At 40.5% G+C, this 6,334-nt stretch overlaps 1 long non-coding RNA gene across 1 annotated transcript; it reads right to left on the bottom strand.

Annotated features, from left to right (window-relative positions):
* Nucleotides 1-1,936: 1,936 nt before the first annotated feature.
* Nucleotides 1,937-6,118, bottom strand: LOC122563818 (uncharacterized). The gene is made up of 3 exons (XR_006315745.2): nucleotides 5,741-6,118; nucleotides 5,479-5,644; nucleotides 1,937-2,437 (listed from the first exon to the last, which is right to left on the bottom strand). It is a non-coding gene; the product is annotated as an uncharacterized LOC122563818 (long non-coding RNA).
* Between the last annotated feature and the right edge of the window lie 216 nt (nucleotides 6,119-6,334).

Genomic DNA, 6,334 nt, shown 5'->3' with positions numbered 1-6,334 from the left:
AAAAGTTTTTGTTAAAACCTACCTCTCACTTATCCTAACATCTCCTTAAGTGGCTCAGTGTCAAAATGTTGTTTAATGCTCCTGTGATGCATCTTGGGATGCTTTACCACATTAAAAGTGCTACATAAATACAAGGTATTATTGTTGTTGCTTGTGTTTCTGACTGACCAGATGGACTGCAGAATCTTTTTTGTTTCTGCACTAACCTTTTCATATTACACGATGAGGATGCCAAAGGCATTTGCGTTAGTTCACTCTCCTTTAACGAATGGATTGAGAATCATGAAGCAAAGAGGTCAGAATAAGCATTTGATCGTCTGCAGCATTTCAGAGCGTTAAGACCGGGAAAGGGTTACACACGTTTACAGTTCTATTTAAAATAATATCTAACTGGCTGTCGAGAACAGTCCTGTGGGCTTTTCAAAAACACCAATAGCTTTAGTCCAATTATTTAAAGCAACATTATCACGAGCTAGTAAATAACAATGGCACACAGCCATCAGTATTTACTAGCTCAGGATAACACTGCTCCCATCACCTTAGACACAATCAGCCACAACATACAAGCTATATCATGTTGATGTCTGGTGACACTGGGCTTTGTGTAAAAGGCAGTGTTGATTTAGATAAGGCTTTGAGAGCTTAACAGAAGGAAGTTGACTTTTTTTTCCCCTTCTCTATATCTGATTCCCTCTATTTTCCCTTCTAATTCTCTCTGTTCCTCACCCTTTACCAGCTTATTGTTCTCTTTGTCTATCTGAGTATCTCTTTGCCTCTTTGTATTTCTTTAATTCACAGACATTTCTTCCATTTGTCAGTCCCTCTCTCCCCCTCTGTCTTCTTAGTTCTATTTTTATCAAGATCTTTGTTCCTCTTGGTTCCATACTTGTATGAATACAAACATTTCTCTTTTCATCTTAGTCTGTCACTCGAAATATAATTTTTTTTGTTATCTACCTTTCCTTTCCTGTCTCACACTGCTGCTTTATTTTGGTTGAATATAATTGATACAATTTATAATCAACTACGGTGTTAAATAATTCAAAGAGATAATTGTAATTGCCGCTGAATGACAGCATGACTACAGCTCTGACCCCAAGCTCATAGCCTGCATCTCTGATCAGTTCACTTTTGCAAGAAGTGCCTTCTCTTTAACCATGAACCAACGCTACAGAGGAGTCATGTTAATTGTCTGTTTGGTCCCAAGGAAAAGAATGAACATCAAATTCTGAGGAGGCAGAACTTTTTTTTGGTACTTTTCATTTTAAGTTGTTGCTTTTGCAAGATAATTATACTTGCATTGGTATGGTGCCTAATCATATTGAAGTGTCTTAACACCCTCTACACAATGCACTACATATCTAAGCACCACACTAGAGTGTTGGTTTATCCATCATTGCAGTCGACACAAAATCCTGTGTTTGACACACAAGTCTTGAAAAGCTTCAATCTGAATTAATAAAAGGGCTAAACTTGGATTAATGCCCCTTTCTGGTACGTTAAAGTGAAAAAGCCAAGGTTCAAATTTGTTTCTGTATTTAGCATTCAATAATGAAATTGGAGAGTGAGGTTAGGAGGTGAGAATTAATGTGGGTAATATATCTGTACTCTTCCACTACACTGAGGTCTGTCTGCAGTCAACTTGATATGATATTTGTGTTCATATCTTCTGGAATTATGCAATATGCTGGATCAAATGAAGAATAACATACTCTGCAACTGAAACACTACAGATAATTACTGTAACACTCGGAAGGTTTACAGTTGTATGTTGTATTCACGATTTAGAGGAAAAAACTCATAACTTTGTTATTGTGCATCATTCAATTAACAACAAATGAGAAGGTGTGTGGGTGCAGCAGGGGATTTTTTTTTACTATGATAATGATTATTTTCGCACACAAGGCTCAACCAAATATTAATACAATTACTGGCAGGGGTCAAACCATGGGTGTGATGCTTTGTTTTCATTGAATGGCATATAAAAATAACTTTCTCAAGATTCTTTCACTGTTATATAGTTCCAGCCTGTTTAATGCTGCACGCAAGTTACAACTTCACACAGTGTGGTACTACTTTAAACAGTGTTTAAACCGAAAGTAGCTATTAGCCTTATCAGCATCAAGCAGAACAATTAAATAAAAGGGAGTATGCAATGCCGTCGGAAATTTAAATGCATAAGAGCGCTGCCCAGTGTGGTACTGTGCAGCAAAAGCCATCTTTTAACCATTGCACAGTTAGTTGATGGTGGTTTCACTGTTGCTTTTGTTCTCCAGTTAAGGATCAGCTTGTGTTCCAACTCCTGCAAACTCCCACAGGCGTCAGCTATGCTTTGGTGGATAGCACTCTTGCCTCCAAGTCCCAAGGTCATATCTTCCAGTGCCACTCTGGGAATATGAACATCTAATCCAGGCTGCATAACTGAAGGCGTGTTCTACTGTCAGAAGCAGATGAGGTTTTCAATTAGTCCTTGCCTTCTCTGTTATGGTGTCATTAAAGATACTATGTTACAGAGAACAGCACAGGGAGTTTGCCTGGGTATCCTGACTTATCCCTCAACCAATATCATCAAAAATATTTGGGCTCTTGAATTCTTGACCCCAGTTATGCGTCATGAAATGTGTCAGGGCCAAGTGATCCCCCATGGAACTCAAAGGAAAATTAAATGAGAATCTGCTGAATAACATGAAGACAGTTGGAAACAATGGCATCGACATTGCAGGCTGCTTTACCTCATGACCTCATGGTTCAATACGTAATGGAAAGGCCTAGGAACAAAGGTTTCCCATATTCTCATATGCATTGAACATTGAAGTGATTATTCTAGTTCAACCCCTCTTTCCTATTTTAAGGAATTCATCTTTGCAACAGATCGGTCATTGGTTAGACCTGGTCTGGATAATTGTGGGCAGTTTTGGTCAACTTGTCTCAGGAAAGTTATTATTGCCACAGAGAGAGTGCATTGAAGGTTTACCAGACTTGTTCCTGGCATGGAGAAAGTGAGGACTGCAGATGCTGGAGATCAGAGCTGAAAATGTGTTGCTGGAAAAGCGCAGCAGGTCAGGCAGCATCCAAGGAACAGGAAAATCGACGTTTCAGGCATAAGCCCTTCTTCAGGAAGAAGGGCTTATGCCCGAAACGTCGATTCTCCTGTTCCTTGGATGCTGCCTGACTTGCTGCGCTTTTCCAGCAACACATTTTCAGCTCTTGTTCCTGGCATGGCAAGACTGACCTTTGAAGGGAGATTGGGGAAACTGGGCCTGTATTTTCTAGAATTTTGAAGAATGAGAGGTGATCTCATTTAAATTTACAAAATACTTAAAAGGATTGACAAGGTGGATGCAGTAAGATGTTTCCCCTTGTTGGGCACTATAGAACCAAGAGGCACAATTTCATAATAAGGGGACTGAGATAAGGAGAATTTGTTTTTACACAGAGAGTGGTGAATCTATGGAATTCCCTCCCCCATAGAGCCATGAAAGCTCAGTCTGTACCTAAAATAGAGGTTGATACAATTTTGATTATCATTAGTGTAAAGGATTATGTAAAGGCACTGAAGAGTCTGCTTACTGTGATCATTTTAAATAGTGGAGTGGGGTCCAAAGGCTGAATAGCCTTCCTATGTTCCTAACATAGGCTTGAGGAATTACCTTATAGAGGTTTATAAAATCATGAGGGACATGGATAGGATAAATAGACAAGGTATTTTCCTCGGGGAGGGCATAGGTTTAATATGAGAGGGGAAAGATTTAAAAGGGATCTAAGGGGCAACCCTTTCACATAGAGGGTGATGTGTGTATGGAATGAGCTGCCAGAGGAAGTGTTGGAGGATGGTACAATTACAGCATTCAGAAGGCATCTGGATGGGTATATGAATAGTAAGGGTTTAGGGGGATATGCTGGGCCAAATACTGGCAAATGGAACTGGATTTATTTAGGATGGTCGAGTTGGACTGAAGGGTCTATTTCTGTGCCATACATCTCTCTGCCTCTATGACATCTGTATAGAAGATCATAGAATCTCTGGAATTCCTGGAACAGCACCGTGGAATGCACTTAGTGGAGAATAAGGAGAAGGATTATTATTGGGAACACATCAGCACTGCAATCACGGTGGCCCATTTCTGAAAGACATAGAGCATTATCACACCATACAGCAAATGACTTTTGTTGACAAGATAATGTAAGGAGCAAAGGTAAAATTCCGAAAGGGAAGGTTTGGGATCTTCATTTCACTCTGTGATATTCATCAATCTGCAGAATCCCTGTACACTACATGAGAAAGTAATGCATGTAGATGCAGGAAAAGGTAGTGAAGAAAGTGGGTGGCAGACACGGAAAAAGGAGATAATGAAATAGAGGATGGAAAACAGTTTCAATTAGAGGACGAAACATCTGAGATGTAAAATTTGATCTTCATCTGCAATAATTAAAGTCATTAACGATTTGTGAATCAGAGTTTGCACAACAGGAAACCACACACACAAAAAATATGTGAAACAATTAATGATTGGCATAAGTCACAGGCTCTTCTCTCTGAATAACTCCAGGAGCGCTGCGTTGTTGGGGGGTGCTGTCTTTCATTAAGTTAGTCTCTTCTTGCCTATATTGGAAGTTCTGAAGAAATTATAACATTAACTCTATTCTCTCCACAGATGCTGCCAGAGTTTCTCCACCATTTTCTGTGATATACAAATGCCAGTGCTGGAAATTATTGAAGATCTGAGGACACCAAGTGGAAAAAGGGGCAAGTAGCTCAGTGTCTTGGCCAAATCTCCTCTCCCAGACACACCTAATTTAAAAAAAAAGGGATTAATTAGATGGTCATCCGTCAGTTTGCTGTGCATAAAGCAGTTCCTCAAAGGACGCCTCAAAGGAATTGGTTGCACAAATGAATAAGTTGGAGAGATTTCTGATACAGACAGCATGCTGCTAACTAAGTGCCTTAGATTTTCCATTCTTTTTTGATGGTGTGTGGGAGTCGAAGAGGTCTGCGAGTAGAACTCGGTTAGTCTGGCTGAAACTGAAAAAGGAACATAGTGGGGGGGGGGGGGGGGGGAACAATCGATATAATAACGTCTGTCCAAAACACTTGCAAAACACTACATTTCCTGGAAATTGTCACGTTGTCAAATAACAACCAATAACTATCAGCTGATTTAAACATAAATATTTTATTTTAAAAAGAAAAACTATTTTTGTTCTTGAGCTGAGATGATTCAGCACGAACTGACTGCACTTCAGTTTAATGATGGGAACTGTCGAGCGGATTGAAATTGGAAATAGCGTGAAAATAACCGATTTTGAAGCAACGATCTATCCCAACCCCTAGCAAAATCAGGAGGCTTTTAAAATAAATATTAAAACATATATTTCTCTTTGAATTAATGCTTAGCAAATAAGTTGTCTCCCTCGCAATCAGAGGGAAAGTCTACAGTACTTCCAAAGACAGTGTTGATTCAGCCGAACAAAGTAAACCTGATTCACAGTCGAAAAAAGCTGGGATGGTGCAGCTCAAAGGATTTCTCAGTATCGGGTTAGTGCCACAACGGCATGTATCTTTCTGTGGTATCCTCTTTCTGTTGTATCCTGAGCCCCCGAAGGAAACGAGAATAGACTGAAACAGATCGAAAGGAGGACAAGCCTTGGGTGGAAGAAAGGAGGAAAGCTGTAAAACCAATGCAACTGAAAGAAAGTCTTTGAAAAAGGCGACTGGGATGGGAAGGTGAATTGTACTCACCACCCACAGGCACCAATTCATTTATTCTCAGAGTGTGGGGGCTGCAAATCCAGATGTTGTTTCATGGTGCTGCTAATCTTTTTACAGTGCATTTTATGCCCAAAAACAATTAGCAAATGAGTTTTCTTTCCTTTTTTCCGATCGTACAACACTTGGTCGATGAGTTTCTCGATCTAAAAACACTTTGTTTTTATTTTTGCAACGCACCTATCAGTCACTTTCGTGAGAGATATGACTACAAGGTTCTTGCACTGAGGTGTTAACTTGTTTCCAATTATTACCCCCCCCCACCCCCAACCTCCACAATTTTTTTTTCCATGCAAAAGGTTTAATTTAGAAATCTCTGAGCTGGACTGTTGTGCAATGACGTTAGTTGCATTGCTGTGCTTTCCATGACAACGGGGGCGCGCCGCGGCCCGAATGGCAGGAGGCTCCAGGGCCCAGCTGTCAATCAACGCCGATACGCATGCGCACGGGCGGCCGATGAAGAGGATGGGATGAGGACGAACCGGCCAATGGCTACGGGGCGAGTAGGCGGGGGCGTGTTAGAAATGATGGACAGGCAGACTAGACCAATAGACAGCGGGGGAATGG

The sequence above is a fragment of the Chiloscyllium plagiosum genome, unplaced genomic scaffold (assembly GCF_037043375.1).
Source record: "Chiloscyllium plagiosum isolate Xiang-an unplaced genomic scaffold, Cpla_swu_hap1 HiC_scaffold_31, whole genome shotgun sequence".
NCBI classification, from domain to species: domain Eukaryota; kingdom Metazoa; phylum Chordata; class Chondrichthyes; order Orectolobiformes; family Hemiscylliidae; genus Chiloscyllium; species Chiloscyllium plagiosum.
The sequence above is the reverse complement of the archived record's forward strand: the minus strand, read 5'-3'. Positions and strand labels throughout refer to the sequence as shown.